The sequence below is a fragment of the Castor canadensis genome, chromosome 12, assembly GCF_047511655.1.
Source record: "Castor canadensis chromosome 12, mCasCan1.hap1v2, whole genome shotgun sequence".
Classification (NCBI taxonomy): Eukaryota; Metazoa; Chordata; class Mammalia; order Rodentia; family Castoridae; genus Castor; species Castor canadensis.
The window spans coordinates 9,783,928-9,804,231 of NC_133397.1; the positions used below are offsets into that span (position 1 = coordinate 9,783,928).

General features: G+C 42.4%; 1 long non-coding RNA gene across 2 annotated transcripts in view; it reads left to right on the top strand.

Annotated features, from left to right (window-relative positions):
• LOC141414761 (uncharacterized) overlaps nt 1–20,304 on the top strand; it is a 155,367-nt gene that overhangs the window by 11,910 nt on the left and 123,153 nt on the right. Inside the window, exons 2-3 of one of the 2 annotated variants that reach the window (XR_012439601.1) lie at nt 6,727–6,848; nt 8,560–8,930. The exons of the other annotated variant lie outside the window; for it this stretch is intronic. This is a non-coding gene — a long non-coding RNA (uncharacterized lncRNA). Of the gene's footprint in view, nt 1–6,726; nt 6,849–8,559; nt 8,931–20,304 lie in introns of those variants that run through there. 2 annotated transcript variants of the gene reach the window in all.

Below are 20,304 nucleotides of genomic sequence, written 5' to 3' on the forward strand. Positions count from 1 at the left end.
AATTTATTGGATCATCATCTATTAATCTGATTCTTTATCTCAAGAATTTAAACTAATATATAGCAAGACTCTACTCAGTTGATGGTGAGTGTTGCTTCTCTAATACCTCATAGTCTTGAGGAGGGAGCCATTTTGGGGATATTGCAAGCAGAGGAAGTTAGTCAATAGATTGGAGAAAGGGGAGAGGAAAAAGAAGCAATAATGACAGTGATTAAATGGATTCCAATATCAGAGAGGGAAGCATTGAATCCTGAGTCTTCCTTCTTTCCCCCCAAAAGGCCTGTTGCCCATCTATTCTTGTGTTCCTAAAATTACCCACTGTAGCTTTTCAAAAATTCACTTTGATTCCAACCAGCTGGAGTAGGTTTATATTTCTTGAGACAAAAGGTGTTTGCCTGAGACATTTAAGATCACCTCTAGCCACAATGTGGAAGGCCGTCCAGGAGCTGAAGATAGCAAAAGGAGCTAGGTACATTTTACAATAGACCAGGTGAGAGATGACAAGGTCTGAGCCAAGAAATGTAGAGATGGTTGGATGGAAGAAATTCAAAAGACACTTCACAGGTAGAGTTGATGTGATGCCAGTCAGATGTGAGGGATGAAGAAGAGTCAAGATGAAGTCCAGAGTTCTAGATCGAACCACTAAGTGTAGATCCTTCTATAAGCTGAGCTCCTGACTATGGAAGGACTGGTTATGGGAGTGAATAAGGTGGACCTACACTTCCGCTGTCTCCCCATGCAAACCAACCCCACCAGTCTGGCAGGCTGCCAGGCCAGTTCTCACTCTCCTTCCCTCCCTTAGTCAGCACTGTCCATGTTTGAAGCTAAGGCTGTCTTTCAGTGGTTTCTTTCAGCCCAAATTATCCCCATCCATTTTGACTTATTGTCAGCCTCCTCATCTCTCAAGGTTAATTTCAAGTTCAATCTGCTCTGCAAGAATTTCCCTTAGACTCAAGCTTTCTAAGATGGTATGGCCCCAGTATTTCTGTGACATTTAGAAAGAAAGCCATGGAAAAGTATAGAACATTTCCTATGCCATGCATGGTACATAGAATTTTGGGACCTCACCAAACATTCCATAGTGAAGACAAGTTCTTTCTTGAGAAAACTTCTGGACTGTCCTTTGGGTATAAACTTGGTTCAACTTTACAGAAAATGAGTCATTCTATGTTTTCCTCCAAGTCTTGAGTAGAGTTATGGGTTTTAATAGATGAATTATAACCCTACTATTTGCTTCTTTCAGCTTTTCTTTCAATCTGTGACACAAGGTAAAGGAATGTCAGGCCAGAGACTCAACCCCCATCCTCTACTGCCTCATCCAGAGCCTGGGTAATGGAAGTGATATTTATGAGGACTGGTTTGAAGGGCACACTATTTATCCCTTCCTCTAGTTGTGCTAATTTTTATTCCAGCATCATGCTGGGTGCTTAGACCATATGTTCTTAGTCCCCAGCAGAATTTTCATGCATTTTAATGTTATTTCGTTGGCTTACATCCAGGGATATTATACATAATGGCTTTATGAAAACTATTACTGTAGGGATGTCTTTGAGGCAGTGTGCATTAGGTCATTCCGTTCATTCTAGATGAAGCCTGTAGTGAGAAACTCTTTTGTAAAAGTAAGGGTCAAGAAAAGCTTTGCTTCCTCTAGGGAGCTGGAACACTTTTTTCCTTTTTGGTAACAAGACTGACTGTACCTTCCTTTTTGGATTAATATTTTGTAGACTATGCATGGTGTAGAATGTATCCTCATACTAAGCACGGTGTATAGAATGTATTTGTACCTTCCCTTAGCCCCTGTTTCTCAGCTTGGAGCCAAATATGCAGGCGAATCATAGCAATCATGATAGCCTCTATACTTTGTACCACGGGGATGAGTACAGGTCGCAGATGAAGGCCACTATGGATATTGTTATCACCAAAGACAGGCGGTGGGATGAGAAGAGCAGAAGAGGGCTACAGTTCTTACTGGTCCCTTCTCAGTACCTCAATCTGAACCAACTTCTATTTGAATCTTACTTGTCCATGGTCATGAATGCATAAAGTCTTTCTGGGTTTGGTTTGTTGTAAAGTGGGGGCTTGCATGGGAAGCTGTATAACCTGGTCTGGTTGGGTACATCCTTTCCAGCTCCTCTGCCATGAGTGTCTTTTATCATCCCTCCCAATTCTGCCTATTCTGGAATAAGTGCGGGCCCCTCTCTGCCATGCTGATAGCTTCTGGGCTAAAGGGAAGGCCAGGTGCTGTCCCTATAGCAAGCATCCTCAGACCTTCCTATATATTAGAATCATCTGGGGAGCGGTAAGACATTCTGATGCTCTCCTGCATCCATTAACAAATAAACCAGTTGCTGAGGTGAGACCCAGGCCCCTTTAACTTTTAAAACTCCCTAGGTGAGTGCAATGTACAGCCTCATTTAAGAGCTTGGGCCTTTGAAACACTTACAGATGTTCTAAACACAGACTTAACTTGAGTAAGTCTGGGCAAGACCTGAGAGTCTGCATTCCTAAGAAACTCCCAGATGACCTGATGTTGTTGCTTCCTGGGTCACACCCTGAGTAGGAAGGTGCAGGCACATATTAGAGGAATAACATAAAGGAGGAAGTGCACCTGATTTCCTCAGGTGAGGGGCATTCCTTGTGCTGTGATGAGCAGAACCTTGATCTGTGTTCCCTGGGCTGCTGGCAAAATTAAGTTCAGTGTGAGGCTCAGAGTTTCAATGGGCAAATGAAGCCAAGCACACTCTGTCTTTCCTGTCTACCCTCATAAAGGAGACATCTTCCTCATAAGTGCCATCTACGGTGGACACCATGCTCTTACCCACACTTGCGCAGGCACATGAATTTGGTCACACACTAGATGCTGATAACATTAAGTGTGTGTTTCCTTCCATCTTTGGTACTGAAGCATTGCAGGGATTTGTTGAAAGTATGAACAGACAGAGAACTGGCACTTCCTTCTCAGAGAGACAAAATAAGGAGGACTTGTGTGGTGGAGTGGTTCAAGGGTAGAGCACCTGCCTTGCTCATATGAGACCCTGAGTTCAAATATCAAAAAAACAAACAAACAACAACAACAAAACCACCAACCAAAATAAAGAGGACTAATATCAGTTCACTAAGGTGAGGTAGTATGACGATAATTCTGCTTCCGAGAAAACCACAGTGTTACTGAGATTGCCTGTGGGACCTGGCTCTGAGCTCTTGCTTGGGAAGCCTGCTTAGCCCTTGCCTAGCAGCAGTTCTCATCTCTGAAGGCTCAAGATGTCTGCCAGCATGGAGCCAGCCTTACCCTGTATGTGGGCCTTCCACTGGGCCACTGCTGCTCCATAGGGACTTCTATTGCTTTTGTGTCTTTTAATCTTTTTTGTTTGTTTGTTTGTTTGTAGCACTAGGGTTTGAACTCAGGGCTTCATGCTTTCTAGGCAGTAGCTGTACTACATGAGTTACTCTTAATCGCTTTGTGAGCAGCACGCAACCTATTGCCCAGCACAGGACAGAAATTTAGTTCATTTTTTTTAATGAAGGAAACTGAGTGAATGAATGCAGAAACACCACTAACCACAAACTTCCCTTCTTTGTGTTTTCTGATTTTCATCCACAAAGTAATAATCAAGACAGCACAAAACAGGTCATTGGACACCACTGTGATACCTAAGGTACTAAATCTGAGTTTCTGCTATGCTATTTAACAGAAACGATGCACCACAGTGGTGTTTTCTGTTGTTTCTCAGCATCTAACCTAAGCTGGGAAGATGGCTAATGGCTGGGAAGCTCCATGTGAAACTAAGAGCAAGAGCCAGGTTTTAGAAACCCCTTTGCCCCCAGAGCAGGGGATCAGGACTCGTCTTCTTAAGAACTGTTTGCCAAAGGAGACCAAGGCAGGGGTGTCCTGTTGGCTTCTGTTAAGCACAGTTGGTTTCCAGTTAACTCCAGGCCTCCATGCTCACGATTAACACTCCTATCTTACAGGAAATTGACATTTGCTATTATGTGATTCAAAGCATACTTGTTAATTATCATATTTTTAGCTGATGCATAACATCCATTTTTAGAACATTTGGAAAAAATGTCAAGTCTTTGAAGTCACGTCTAGGTAACAAAACTCAGGGTAGTCATGTCAGAGTTTTCTTTTACCCTCCCCTCCTCCTTTTTGTAAATTATAAGGTAGAATGTATAGACGTAGCTTATTTTAGAATAGCGACTTGACCTACACCAGCAGAAGAACTTGCCTCAGAACACCACATTTTCAGTGTGAGTGTGGATTGTGATGGCTGAGGGTCTCTCCTGCCACAGTGGTGTGATCAAATGCCCAGGATGAGGCTACCAAATTCAGATGTTGGAATGGAATCCTCTTTGTTATGGTATTAGGAGAAGGGGCCTTTGAGAGGTAATTATAACATAAAGGTGGAGCCCCCAGGAGTAGGATTTGTGCCCAGATAAGAAGATGCCAGAATGCTAGCTCCTTTCTTTTTGTCATGTGAGGACTCAGCAGGAGATTGAGGTCTACAACCTGGAGGAGACCCTCATCAGTGCTCCTCCAAGCTGGCACTCTGGTCTCAGACTTGTAGTTTCCAGACTGTGAGAAATATATTTCTGATATTCATAAGTCCTTCAGTCTATGGTACTTTGCTATAGCAATCTGAACTAACATAAAGGCTATGTTTAAAAAGAGGGATGTAGCTGGATGCTGGTGGCTCATGCCTGTGTAATCCTAGCTACTTAGGAGGCAGAGATTAGGAAGATCTTGTTTCAAGGCCAGCCCAGGCAAATAGTTTGTGAGACCTTATCTTGAAAAAAGAAAAAACCATCACAACAAAGGACTGAAGGACAAAGGGTGGCTGAAGGTGTAGGCCCTGAGTTCAAACCCTAATACTGCAAAAAAACAAAACAAAAAACAGGGATGTAGGGCTGGTGGAGTGGCTCAATTGGTAGAGCGCATGCCTAACAAGTGTGAGGCCCTGAGTTCAACCCCAGTGCTGCCAAAAACAAAAACAAAAAAGCCCAGGGATGTAGCCAATTGTATATTTCAAATAAAAGGAGCATTAGTTTAATAGGAAAGGAAGACTTAATCTACACATTGAAATTTGGCTTGTTTATATCTGAGTTGAATTCCTGTGTTAAGTGGATCATAAATGGTATCAAATAGATCAAGCTCTTGAATTTTCCCCATCAGGATCAGGTATTTTTTAAGACTTAAAAAGACTTAGAAGGCTGGCGAAATGGCTCGAGTGGTAGAGCTCCTGCCACCTAGCAAGTGTGATGCCTAGAGTTTAAATCCCAGTACCACCAAAAAAAAAAAAAAAAAAAAAAGATAAGAAAGATTTAAAAAGGAGTCAAGCTCAGTCATTCCTTTTAAAGCACAGGTCTTAAAGTTACTCTGTGTGACTGTGCCTGTGACCCAAATGTGGTCCTATGTCCACATTTGACGTAGGACTGGCCAAAGGCAGGTGGCTGACCTTTACTAAAAATTATTTGTGTTGTAATTTTAGGGTCTCTTCTTCCAATATCCCTACCAGGTAAACATAGAGCCCTCAAAATGCTGACTTTGGGGCACATCCATAAATACGTTCTACTCCCATCAATGATCCTGTCCCTAAGGTCCTTGATACAATTTCTTCCTCACTTCAAAAGTATGCACACTGCCCGGGGCTTTATATAGCACCTAGCGTATGTTTCAAATCTTGTTAATATGCATGTGCTAAAAAATAGGACGGCCAATCAGTTCTTCGTGTTTAGCAGACCCCAAGTTAGGATGAGAATCTAGTAGAGGGTGAGGGTTGAGAGTGGCAATTGATCTGTGTATTAAAGTAGCAGGAATTTGCAGGGATTTGAATCTGCTAGATACATTGCACAGAGAAGATGGAGAGGACAGGGCATGTGAGGTGAAGGGAGAGAAGAGAGAGAGAGAGACAGAGAGAGAGAGAGAGAGAGAGAGAGAGAGAGAAAGAAAGAATGTAGAGGTGTGCAAAGGAAATAGTGGAATAACAAAAGAAGAAATGTCTTGGTATGGAGAAAGGTCTAAAAATCAATTTAAGGCTAAAAGTCTGTCCAATTCTTTTTTCCAATCTTTATTTTTGCACTTATTTTTAAAAATTAATTACCATATAATATTTATACAGGCGGATACATTGTGATATTTACATATGTGCTTATAACACATCTTAAGTTAGATTTAACCCCTCTTATTTTGTCTCTTCCCCTTCCCTCCTTTTCTTAGAACAATTGTAACAAGTTTCATTCTTTTATTTTCATATATGGATACAAAATACTTCCACCATATTCACCCTCATTCACCCTTTCCTTTTGCCCACCCTCCTCCCACTGGTACCCTCCCCCCGGAAAAGACCTATTTTCCCCTCCTACCCTTCATTTTTCTAAAGTGTATATTGATAGTCCAAGGAGATACCAAGTACCGTGGTACTTCAGATCTGTATATATTGTGAATTAATCAAATTAGTCCCCCATTACTTACTCATTCTCTATCACCGTGCTCCCCTAATATTCAACAGCTTAAAGTATAGTGCATTGTACTATAGTCGTATATAGATGGGTTGTTTCAATATTTTTCATTCTCTAACATGTTCTTTCTCTCTCCTGCCTCCTGTAGTCCCCTCAGGCAGTCACACAATTTTGTTCTCTCTCTAACTATATATATGCATATATATAAATGTTTCTATCTATATGATCATATATATATATATATCAATAGATACATTTAATTTACAGGTCTAGCTTCCACATTTGAGGAAAACATGTAACCTTTGAAGTCTGTCCAATTCCTGAGCAAGAATGAGAGGAAAGTTAGTGCAAACCCTGGGGTTCACAGGAAGCCGACCTTTGGAGTGAGGGTGAGTCTGGGAGAAGTCCCTGGAGACCTTGAAAGCTGGTAGAGGATGCTCAATCTTCTATGCTGCATGTGGAGTGGGACTTAGGCCATTTTCACTGGATACACAAAGAAAAGATGAACCCAGAAGCTGGAAGACTTGGGAACATGTGCAAACTTTAGATAGGACATGAGGCAGTGCTCATGTTTATTAACATGGGTAGTGACTTTCAGACTTCCCTCTTATCTTCCTCACCTTCTATAATGTATTGCTTGTGATTGCTACAATACACAGTCAGCCATCAAAAACTCACCTTCGCCGTGTGTTTCCTGACTGCTCCCTTTGCTTGTGACTCCCTGAGCCTTGGCTGTTTCATAAGCATCTACCTCCCTGACTCCCACCATGGCAGTGCTTTCCTTCCCATCCACCCATATCCTTGGTTTTCTGTGTGGTGAGGAGTTCTGCTTCTCTCTGCAGGTTTCAGGCTTGTCTGTCCTTCTGAAAGCCTAGCCTTCCCCCAGTTTCTACCAGCCACCTGCTTCTCTTGAAGTCATCTTTTGCTCCTTTGTCACTTCCCCAACTCTGACGTTTTTCATTCATGACTCACTGGTCCTTTGTGAGACCTGACCACAATGGGTATGATAAGCATCAGTACGCATTTACATGACCCTTTTTTGACACTGAGGGGGGGTCCTAGTTTCTCAGCCTTTTCTGTTTCCTCTGCCCCCTAAACTATTCACTTCCATAGACTTAGGTAAGGTCTCATGACTACCAGGAATAATGGTAACTTCTTCATCACCTCTTGTTTAAAGAGTTCTTCTCTGTCCTTCACTCTACTTTCAACTCCTTTCTCTTAATGCCCTGAATCCCAATGATCCTTCAACCTCCCAGAGTTTTACAATCTATTGCATACTTCTATTGCTGTTTGCTTCCCAGTCTTCCTCTCCTTTATATTGTCACTGCCCCATTAGCCCACCTCAACTTCCATGGCCCATTACGATGACAGGTGGGATTTGGACTTGGCTGGAGCAAACAATGCTGGTCTCAATCCAGGAGTTTTAAGGCAATGGCATGAGTGGTTTGTAATTCCCTCACCTATGACCAACCTACACCGCCAGGTGTCTGTTTCATTCGCCTTCCTCTCTCTCCTCAAACCCTGACCCCTCTTCTCCCATCATGGTTGGTGACCTTGCTTAGAAAATTTTAGTTTTAAGAATAGAACCTATGGAAGATGCCACCAACTCATCTAGTCACTAACCTACACCTGTGCTTGGAGATGCTGCTACCTGCCTTGCTACTCGGATGAGTTGTCTTCTCTCTTGGCTGATGTCATTGGCAATTGCACGTGTGAGTCCCCCTCCTCGCCCTTCCAAAAGATGTTGCTGCTGTCTGGCCTCACTGTTATTTTTAATGCCATCTCAGATCTCTCCCGTCAGCATTCAGACATACAGACGTTTGTCCCATCACACAAATTTGAACAAATAAACCAAGACCCTTCCGCTTTCTCCTTCCTCTATCATCCAGTTCATCTCTTTTCTTTACTCCAAAGTCCCCCAAAATAACTGCCCTCACTCACTGACTTCGCTTTTCCACTTCAAGTTTTTGGGGGCTCATGTATAGCAAGATGGTTTTTGCAGTCAATTACTTGAATGATGCAAACAGTAATCACTTCTTTCTTTCTTATAGTCTTAGTCTGATGTGGTGTGAGTGACTCTTCCTGTTGTTTCTCCTCCAGGGATGAAACAGATACTCAGAGTTCTTTGCTCTGACACCTACATCTTCTGCCTGTGGCTTCCATGGTGACCAGAGAAGTGCAGCACACGAGCTGCGTGCACAGGTGTTGACAGTTGGCTGAAGACATTCTGCGCTATTTCTGCTTACAGTAATACAGTTTACATCCAGGCCACAGACCCTATTACAGTTACAATATTAGGATGGAAATTTTCATATTCCAATTAGCCAGTAGAATAAACCCTTATTTTACTAAATCATTGAGATTTGGAAGTTTTGTTACAGCTTCTGGTGTTATTTATCCTGACTCATATAAAAATTGCTATTAGTTTTTAATAAGAAAAAAATCCTAAAATATATGCCATTGGCTTCATAGAAGTTTCAGAGGTAAGAAAAAATAGTTACAACACTCTGGAGAGCTAGACATCCAAGCAGCAAAATATTTGGTAAATCCCATGTTTATTGAGATCATAGCTCCAAGGTGAAGTATGGTGAACAGAACTGCTGGTTATTTGCACCAGCAAGGTATTAGATGAAAAAGGAGGTGCACAGCAGGATCTGGATAGTTTGTAAACGAAAAACAAAATCAAATAGACTCCATAAATCTGGGAATCTTGGAAAAGTGCCTCTGTCTGTAAATAAGACAGAATTTAATAAGGCTTTGAGTGAAAAATTCTCAAAACACGTCTCAATTGAAAGGAGTGACTAAGAGCAAAGATGAGATTAAGGGTGTGCCCTTCCCATTCAAGTCTGAGAGGCTGAGTGCTTCTGCCACGAAGGGGCTAGAAGAGGGAGTGGGGAGAGAGGAAGGGATGGAGGGAGATAAGTTGAGAGAGAGAGAGAGAGAGAGAGAGAGAGAGAGAGAGAGAGAGAGAGAGATATGGAGAACTGTGGTGAGGAAGCAAAGAGATCCTGTGAGAACTGTCTTGAATGTGGGTGTGTCCCTGACTTACAAAACCAACTGCACAGAGTGCACGAAACAGATGTGGTCCTTCTCTGTGTTCAGGAACAAAAAGACTGTGAGTGTCAGACTTTTGACCTCAGATGTCACTGGCATTGCTCTTGTCAAGGTCACTAACAAGTGGACACCCATACTGCTAAATCAAGCAGCCAGTTCGTACATGCAGCTGCTCACTGACCTTTTCTTTGAAATAATTTCTGAAGATGGACTGCTCACTCCTTCCTGCTGGGCTCCTCTCACCTTCTTAGTCTTCCTGCCTATTCTCTCTTAGTCTCTGATCTTTGCGTGGTGGAGACCTCACTCTCAAGTCTGTGGCCCTCTCCGCTTTCTCTTTCTGCACCCCTTTCCAAGGTGATCATTGAGTCTCGTGGAATTAAGTGCCATCTGTGCACTGGCACTTCCCAAGTTCACGGGTCCAGTGCAAATCTCTCACCTAGCCTTGGATTCATCCATCGGAAGGCCCACCCTTGTCATTTCCACTTGTATGAGCTACTTCTAACTTAAGGTGTGTGAACAGAATGCCTGGTCTTCTCCCCTCAAGGTGCTCTGTCATTATTGCAATTCTATCCTTTACAGTTCTTGGGTTAATAGACCTACTCCATGAATGGCTCCTATTCCTGCTGCAACCCACGGTCAATCTTGCTGTCTCTGCTTTCAAAACACCTCAGCATCTGGCAGTTCTCAGCACCATCAAGGTAGCAGCCAGGCCCAGTGTCTCTCCTCTCTCACTTCCATTACTGCACTTAACTAACAGCCCCATTTCTGCCCTTGTGCCTTTTTATCCACTTTTAGTCCAGTTGCCATGGTGACCAAAAATAAGTCAGATGCTGTCTCAGACCTAGCCTAGAGCCCTTTCAAAGACCTAGACTCCAACTGTCTTTCTCCTCTTCCCAGCCTTCCTACCATTGCCTTTGCCTTGCTCCTCTCTGGTTCCCCTGGCTTTTCTGCCATTCCTTCAATATCCTAGGTACCCTGCTGTCACCTCCAGAGCTGTACTCTCTACCTCTTCCACAGGGAGGCCTTTCCTCCCACACCTGCATGAGCTCTAGGGGTCACCTTCCCTGGGCTCCTTCTATGGCCTACCTCTCCCATAGTGCCTTCTACTTCAGCCATGGCAAGTAGATTGGTAAGTTGAAATATCCAGTGCCTGCCTCTCTCCAGGAAAATAGAAACTCAAGGAGGCAGATATGTTTGTTGATTTATGCACCATGATGTTCCAAGAACCTGGAAGAGGGCATGGCACAGAGAAGCTAGCAACAAGTTTGTATAAAACATTGAATGAAGGGAAAACTCAGGTATTTATGTAAATGGTGAAGGGCATTGAAGGGATAGGTGATCAAATCCGGCAGAAGCAAGAAACAGAAAAAAGCTGCTGCCTAGGGAGGAGTGGACTGTGGAGGATGGGGATGGGGGCTCCCCAGCTGTGCTCTGTCGTCTTTGCTAAGGCCTCCTGCTCTCTGTAAACCTTGTGGCATGAGCATCTTCTGACTTCTTAGCATGGCACAGAAGAGGGAGTAAATTGGTCCCTGTGGGGCCAAAGGCTCACAGTGGAGGGAGGATGACCTCTCTTCCTCTCTCTGTCTCTTACCCTAGTCTCTGTGCAGTGTGTTCCTAAAGGGACTTTGCATTAGGAGCCTCATTTTGGCTTGAGGTCTGCATTCTGTCTGTCCTCCATTGCCTCCTCCCTTGTATTTCCCAGAGCTGGAGTTTTCAGACAAAGTGTAGGATTTGCAGTCTTCATGGAGAAGGATGCCCCATGGTGTGACAATAGTCTCAGCCTCAAGGTACAGAGTGACTGTATGGCTTAAGTGTGGGTCACCCATATAAACTACAGCTTCTGTTCTGGTGAAGATAAGCAAACACAGTTGCAGCTTTGCAAGAGAAAAGACACTCACATTGGTGTGTGTTGTGTAATGAAGGGCCCTGACCCAAGTCCCCTGGATATCTTTGCACCACTGGGCCAGTCTTTTCACAACTGGCCCATGGGTGGGGCCCCAGCCTTCTGGGGATAGGAAGTTAGGAACAAAGGCTTAGTTAATCACCAAGTGTGAGGGAAAGATAGGCAGTAAACAATATGGTGTGGGTCCTGCAGATTGTCCTTGAATACAAAAAGCTGGGGTACAAATGTGGGGGTATAAGTAACTATGCCTCAGGGCCCCAACTGCAAAGTGTGATGCTCACAGATGAGGCAGGTCTAGAACATAGCCCAACAGCTCAGCAGCACAGAGGGTCACACTTGGAAGAGCCTGGTTCTCTCATATCCCCTGTAGGAAATTGCTATGTTGGCTACGCTGCTCCTGTAAGAACCAGGAACAAAGGCTCAGAACTTCTGCTACTAATATTGAGCTCTGGAGAAGTAGGTCCCATGTGCAATGGGTCAGTAGTAAGCAGAAGAGGGCTGCAGACCTAAGCTCAAATCCCGGTCCACCATTTGAAGCTGTGTGAGGATGATTTTCCTTACCTCCTGAGCTTTATTTTCTCCAGCAGTAGGGTAGAAAATAATACAATGCAGTGTTGAGATTTGGAGTTAATGAATGGAGCCTGATAACATAGGTACGTTAACAAATGTGGCTATTGCTATCAGCATCTACACCCCGTGGACACCAGAGAGCAAGGGGTATACATAATTTATGTCTGAATTCCTGATACTTTGGAGCCTTACTTATTCATTCACATGTATAGATGAATACTTAAATGTAGGGACTTGTGAATAGTCTCTTTTTATTGGCACTATTAAATTGTACATAGAAAGGGGTTACGTCATGGTGTTTCCATGGGTACATATAATGTACATTGATTATATTCACTCTATCTATTACTCTTTCTTGCCTCTTATGGATGTGCTTTCTGGTGAGCTGGGAGCTCTGAAGTGTGTAACTTGCCCTCTCCCAGGTAATCTTCGTTCAGGCCCCAGACAATGGAGCAGAGGAGACATCTGTCTTTGCCATTTTTTCCCCTTTTGCCATTGATTCACAGGAGCCACAAATATCTTCCAAGACATTCTCTGAATCACTGGATTCATGATTTCATTTTACCTTTCTGGGTCAAACTTTGAAAGAAACTTCTGGGAATTCTTTTTTGTTCAACCACATCAACTGTGCAGATAAAGTCATAGTAGACAGAGTCACCAGCCAAGCATTTAGCTTGTGGTAAAGCTGGGTTAGGATGTGTGTGTGTGTGTGTGTGTGTGTGTGTGTGTGTGTGTGTGTGTGTGTGTGTGTGAGAGAGAGACAGAGAGAGAGAGAGAGAGAGAGAGAGAGAGAGAGAGACAGAGAGAGAGAGACAGAGAGAGTAGGGAGTTGGGACCAGTGTGTTGAAAACTATTACCTAAAGGAGTACAGCCATGGCCACTGGCCTTACATTTGCCCATTTGCCACAAACCCACAGGGGCCTACAATTCTCCCAGTTCTAAAATCAAACCAGATGGGAAATGATGCTCAAGGATTTTTGATTGCTGCCAGATTTTTACCCTTTAGGAGCACACCCATCAGTGAATGCACCCCCATAACGATGCATTCACATGGTGCCATGTCCCTATGCCCCCCCACCAAGTCCATTCCCCATATATTTCTATAGGTCCTGGAAACAACTCATTTACAATGAGCTCAAATTTTCATCTGATCAGTGATATTTAATATGCAGTTTTCAAGCTTGTAATACAATACATTGGGAATGACAAGTAAGATTGGACATAGTGGTTACATATAAGCTTTTCAGAGTATGGAGAAATTTTCATAGGCTTTGGGCTTTGTGTGTGTGTGTATGTGTGTGTGTGTGTGTATGTGTGTGTGTGTGTTTGTGTGTTGCTGGGGATGGAATCCAGCCCTCATGCATGTTTGCAGAGTGCCCATCTCTTACATTCACCATGAATGCTTTAAAATATTTGCGTCTCCATCATGGTACAGAGGTGCTTTCTATCATGGTGCTGGTTTATAATTTGACATCCTCAGGTCATTTAAGGCTAAGTACACTAGTGCTTTATATACTGGAGAGAAAAAAGTGAATTAAAAACTTAAGATTATCTCTACAAGGCAGGAATCATCTTGAAGTCATTGTTCAATGATGACCAAAGGAAATGGTGACAGAAGCCACTATAGCTACAGCCATGACTCCATGAAGCAGAGACAATGCTTTGGAGTCTATTTTGTAAAAATTATTTTTTTAAATGTAAAACGAGAAAAATGAGGTTGTTTGAATTTTTGAGGAATGGGTGACTGTAGCATTCCTGAAAGTCCCACCTCCCATATAATTGCCAGGGAGGGGGAGGATTTCCCCAGCATTCTGAAGAGGCAGCTTCCTTTGGGGATTGAGGTTCACCCACAGACTTTGTTTACTGACCTTGTGTTAGACTCAGAGCTGGGTGTTGGAAACACACAGGCTATGCCCATCCAGGGACAGTCCAGTCTGTGGAGCCTGAGAAAGGAGCTGTGCCTCATAATCCATGCAATAAATGCAAAAGGCAGTTTCAACACCAGCTCAGAGGAGGACACAGTCAGCTATCTGCAGCTGGGGAGCACTGCCTGGAGGAGGTGCTATCTTTGGAAATCTCTGCAGCAATGAAACTGAATACTTTCATCAAGATGATTGCCAAACCAAGACCAACCGAGGTGCAAGGCTTCCTTCCTTTCAGTCCTCCAGTGTCAATGTCCCTATAAAGAAAAATGAGAATTAAACTCTACTTTGAAAGTGGACTCTAGGGAAATAGATTTTCTAAGAGAGATGTTCATCTTGTGGGATAAAGGTATTTAGAAGTGAGATGGCATCAGTGAGGCAACAGTTGGTGGTTAAACAACGGGAGGTTGCTGGTCTGCAGTCAGAGTTCTTTAGCCACAACCTCATTCTGGTTCCTTCAGGCTAGCAAATCATTTCTCTTTACTAAGGTCCTTGTGTCTCCACCAGTGTGAGAAGGGCTGGACAAGGAGACCTTATAGCTCTAGAGGGTAAAGTTGTTAATAGAAAGACCCAAGACATTCACTGATCCATTGAGAAAATTGCCCTTCTCAGGGTCTAAGTGATCAAAATTTGTTCCCAATTGTGACTATTGCGAGAACAAAAGCAATTATCTAAATAATTCAGTAGGAATGAAAAAAACATGCTGTATTCATTATCTGAGTTAGTGGCTATGAAACGTTTTTGGGTTTGGGGGCCCCTTTTTGACTGTAAGAAGCTATGGGCTCTCTGATTCATGAGGCTATATGAGCTCTTAGAAACTTACCCAGGATCAGAGACCAGGTCTGAGATATCTGCAGTCAGATATGGGCATTGTAAATTATTCTAAATTATGAGTTATCTGGTAAAATGAACTCTAAGTTGAAGGGTTGGACCCCAGGAGAGTGCACAGATCGTGTCTCAGGGCTGGGGAAGAGCACATCAGGATATCCAACGTGATTTATTCTGTACTTGGAAAAAACGAGAAGAAAATGAAGCATTATCAATATGTAAGATCCAAGAGAACACAGAGCCCATCAACCAGCCTGAGAGATTTTAGCCTGTGCTGCTCTCCACAGGGCACGTGAGGTACCCTGAGGAAAATCAACGACTGAAGTCTTGGGTGGTTCAGCCACTCGCCAGAGTGCTGCAGTCACCTGTGATGGAATGTCACATCCGTGAGCCGGAGGACAGCATCTTCATGTAACACTTAACCACTTCCCACGAGACGGGAGTGGCCATTTTAATCTTTTGTACAGGGGACTTCTGATAAATAGCTTAACTATATTTTCCTCTAATAACAACCAAACACATATTCCAAATGTCTTGAGCTTCTAGTGAGATGACTAAACAACCCAGCACAAGCATGCATAGTTGTCCCTTCATATCTATGGAAGACTAATTCAAGAATCGCCCCCGGGATGTCCAAACTGAAGCATGCTCAGCTCCGTTCTATAAAATGGTGTAGTGTTTGCATAACCATGCACGCCCTCCCACACACTTTAAAATCCCTGGATTAGTCGTAATCCTTAATGCAATGTAAATGCTACACGAATGGTTGTTATGCTGTAAAGTTTAAAGGACAATGGCAAAAAGACGTTAGAAGTAAGATATCACTTCTAACCCGAGGCCAGTTGAATCTGTGGGTTCGAGTCTAGGCGTCCAAAGCATTATCTATATTGAATCTGTCCCTTTGAGGTAATAAGATATTGAAAAAGTGACTTAGCTGATGTTTGAAAGAAATTCTTGATGAGAAAAGATGAACATGAATGGTTAAATATGTTTCAATTGTTTTGTGATTTTGCTGCTAAAATTAATGAATCACTTTTAAAAGTTTCAAGCTTGCTTGTTTAAAAAATAAGATATCTTTTCTTTAGGTGGTACTGGGGATTGAACTCAGGGCCTTGTGCTTGCTAGACAAACAGCACTTCCACTTGAGCCATGTCCAGTACCATTTTTTAAAATATGCAAATCCAGGGTGTCGTGCATGCTAGGCAAACTCTCTACCACTGAGCTGCACCTTGGGTCCCCCGTCAAAGGATTTAGAAGTAGGAGTTGGATACATTTGTGTGTGTGTGTGTGTGTGTGTGTGTGTGTGTGTGTGTGTAAGAGTTTAGGTCTGGTATAAGAAAAGACATATTTTAGTTCACCATAACTACTGATTGACACCAGTAACTATTTTAATAGTCTTTGCATAATCAGTGGAAAGTATTGGAAATAAGTAACGTGGTTTATTAAGCACATATGACAATGTACTTCTGTGCTTTGCATATATATTTTGGGGCATCTTTTTCATCTGTGGCAACCAACAAAGCCAAGGATTGAAGTAAGTTGAAATTAAAACCAGAGCTTTACATTTCTGAATGAAAAACTTAAAACTAACATGTTTAAAAGATACTACAGCCTATTTGACTGTACACTTCTGTCTGAAATATGTACATATTTATAGTCTTTTTATTCAATTAATAAATAAAATTAAAAATCAATATTTCATCTTTAACTCACTTAAAAATATTCTTGTCTTGTTTCATCATTTATACCACATATTTGAAGGGGCATAGATTTATAAAAATATAGGCAAAATTTACATGTAAGTAAGTTTTCCTATATTGGTGAGATTATGATCACAATAGTCTTTCCTGATTGGGGGGATTATCAACAAGATTTGGCATGGATTGCCAAAGGTCATTGTTTTGAGGCAGAAGGAAACATTTAGCAACATGTGGGCCTTTGAGTCATGGGGTGATCTCCACCATGTGCAGTGACAGGCCCTTGGAAGAATGTGACACTAATGATCCCACCTCAGTCTTTCTGATGCACAGAAAATAAGTAAGAATAAGGCATGGGGTGTATATGGAAAATATTGGAGGAATAGCCAATGCCTTTGTGCTACAGAACACCCTCTCCATGTGTTGCTTAAACAAGCTAATCTGAAGAAAGATGGGAAAAGGGAAGAAAAGGAGGAGAGAGATAGGCAAGATTGTTGAAAAGCAAAGACGTCCCTGTGTTTTGCTTGTTTATGGTAGAAGATGGTGGAATGTTCCTGGAATGCCAGACCTATGCTCAGCCTCTGCAAAGAGATTTTGTTCAACCCGTGACTGCAGAACTCACTGGATTTCTCTGATTTTCGGTTTATCCTCAGTTGTTCCTGCCTCCCTCATGGGTTTGTATGAGAAAGGAAAATCACATTCAGGAAGGTGATTTTCTTAACTGTAAGATGCTGACATGTTTAAAACTATGTGAACAAAACAACTGTCTGATCAAATTGTTCTCATCTCTTTCTCTGGTTGGAGTTCACTCCCCTAAACTTGTACCTCCACATGCTACAAGAAGATGACATCTAAGTTATTGTCATAATCTTTGGCTAAGTGACAAGATGCAGTGGGTTTAAAGCAACCACACATCTTGTTTTATCTGACACAGTATTGGGTTAATCCCTTTCTTCCTAGTATTTTCATTTATATTGTTGAACTTTATTAGCATGTATTATTTGCACAAAAGAGTTTCATGGTGATATTTCTACACACGCATATGCAGAACCTCTATCAAATTCACCCTATCCCTTCCTCCTCATCCCTCTCCTTCTTAAAACAATTTCAATAGGTTTCGTAGTTCCATTTTCATACGTGAGTATAAAGTTCTTCACTATATTCACTTCCCTTTACCCTCTCCTTTTGCCCTTCCCCCCTTGATGGGGCTCACCCCCAAACAGAACCTGTTTTACATTCCTTTTACTCATTTTTAAAGACTAGATTCTACATATCAGGGAGACTATGCAATTTTTTTCTTTCTCAGTCTGGATTAGTTTGCTTAACATGGTGATCTCTCTAGTTCTGTTCATTTTTCCTGCAAAAGACATAATTTCATTTCTTCTTTAAGGCTGAATAATACTTCACTGTGTATACCACATTTTCTTTGCCCACTCATCAGTTGAAGGGTCCCGAGGCTGATTCCATCTTTTGGCTATTGTGAATAGTGTGCTGTAACATGGGTGTGCAGGTGTCTCAACTCTATGTTGACTTCTGTTCCTTTGGATACATGCCCAGGAATGGCATAGCAGGACCACATCTTTAGTTTTTAAAGGAACCTCCATACCAATGCACTAATCCATGTCCCCATAAACAGTGTATAAGTGTCTCTTTTTCTTTAACATTATTTTGAGGTACTGGGTTTTGACCTCATGCTTACTAGGCAGATGCTCTACCACTTGAGACAAGTCCCCAGCTCATAACTCTTATGCTTAGCTTTACATACTTGCTTCAGAAGTCCACCATGGAGGGTGGGGACTATTTCTGTGGTATGGCTTGCTGGGCTTAGGAGACAGTAGTTTCCTAAGTTCCGTTGGGGTTGAACTGGATGATTCCAGAGAGAGATGATTTAGCAGTTAACACAGTGGAGCCCAGGCCCTGCCAAGGATGCATTGACCATTTTCAGGCACTGCTGCCTCATTTCAGTCACATGGTAGTGTCAGGAGGTAAGCATTCTCTGTTCCTACTTACAGATGATATATAGACTAATTACTATGGCCAAATGCTTCAATTTTAGCTGTTGCTACAATAATATTTATAATGCACATACACATAAGTATACCTCAAAAATCAAGCATCATTTTCTACATGTCAAGGGACTTGTGTTCCATTGCAGCTATAACTATTATCCTTATCTAATGGGCTCTAAATATTATCCATATCTTTCTTCTAAGACACAGTATAACTAATTAGCAATTAGACAGGAAGTGGCAAAGACACGAAACAATACTTACTCCTAATTATATGTCAAGTCCTTCTGAGACACTCTAGCAAAGAGAAATGCCTCCATGTCTGGACATGTGGCTTATACTTTTTTTTTCTTTTCTTAAATTTCCAGTCATGTCCCAGGGCCATTTTCTGCTGGGCTCCTAAATAAGTTTCAGTTATTCTTAGGAAAATCACTTCTTTGCTTTTCCACTTCTTACCCTGCAATTTGTGAGTGTCCTCAAGAACTTTATCTTGTGACATTAGGGCTAACAGGTGCTGACCAAATGCTAGGGAAAGTTCTAAGGATTCTAGGACTGTGTCTTGAAGATATCCTCTTTCTAACAACACACACGCAGAATCTTTCATCACAAACTCTGAAGTTCTCCCGTCTCGAGAGTTACAATCCCATTCAACAGAGCATGTCAAGACACTGGCTGTGCTGGGGCTGTTGGTAGAAAGATGTCACCATGGAAGGTGACCTGAGAGCTTCCTTTTTCCCAAGTCAAGAGAAGAAAAGAGAAGAGAAGAGAAGAGAAGAGAAGAGAAGAGAAGAGAAGAGAAGAGAAGAGAAGAGAAGAGAAGAGGAGAGACGAGAAGAGAAGAGAAGAGGAGAGACGAGAAGAGGATGAAAACCTTTCCTTGTCCTGCCCAGGAAACCAGATCAGAGGAATATCTTTAAAACATCAAAAGCATAATTTTTGGTCTATCACTCATTAATGATATTACTTAAAAATCACATACTCTTTGTCTAAGTGTGTCAAACACACTGACACGAACAATCTTCAGAATGAGCTTCCGTATGTGGTCCTGAGCTGGGGATTGGACTGGAAGAAATGATGCTGAGGTCATGTACTGCCGTTTTACAAGAGGTGTTCACAGACTGCAAGGGGAATCCACAGGGTGGGGAAATTCATTCTTTCTGGGCAGGTTCAGAAAAGATTTCACTGTGGAGGACGGTTTTAAAGGAGGATGTGTTTGACTTGGATTGAGAGGCCATAGCTTCAGAAGGAGGAGGCTCAAGCTTGAGAATTAGGTTGCAGTGAGCACTGGAGAGATTTCAGGGTTTGTGGGGGCACAGGGAGGAGATGCAGCTGGAGAAGGTGGCAGGGGTCACAGCACAAAGAATGCCAACTGGCAATTCTCAGCCCAAGCTTCATTCTGAAGGTGATGGTGTTCTCAGGGAAAACAGACAAAGCAAGCAATTTCTTTTACAATTGTGAGAGGTTACTGGATTTTCAGCCCTATGGAGGTCCTCTAACAAGTCAGACTTTACCCAGGATTAGGGCATCATTTGAAGGTGACTGCTGTCACTTCCCCAACCTTCCTTTTCAACTTTGGAACACTTGCAGCTCTGACTGATGAAGATCTACACACTGAGAGCAGTAAGGCTGGAGGAGACTTGACCTTGAGGTAGAAATGTCAGGAATGTATAAAAAAACTTTAGCAGCAAGGAGCACCCTCCTTTTCAGATCAAGGATACTTTGTAGTTAGCTTCTTGGACTTTATCCATTTGATAATGATATATTTCACAACCCTTACATCAAAATAAGGGCTGTTAAAAGGTAATAGTAACGAGCCAGTTCTGGCCTTTTTCAGTGAATTTCATTCACAACTCATTACGGTT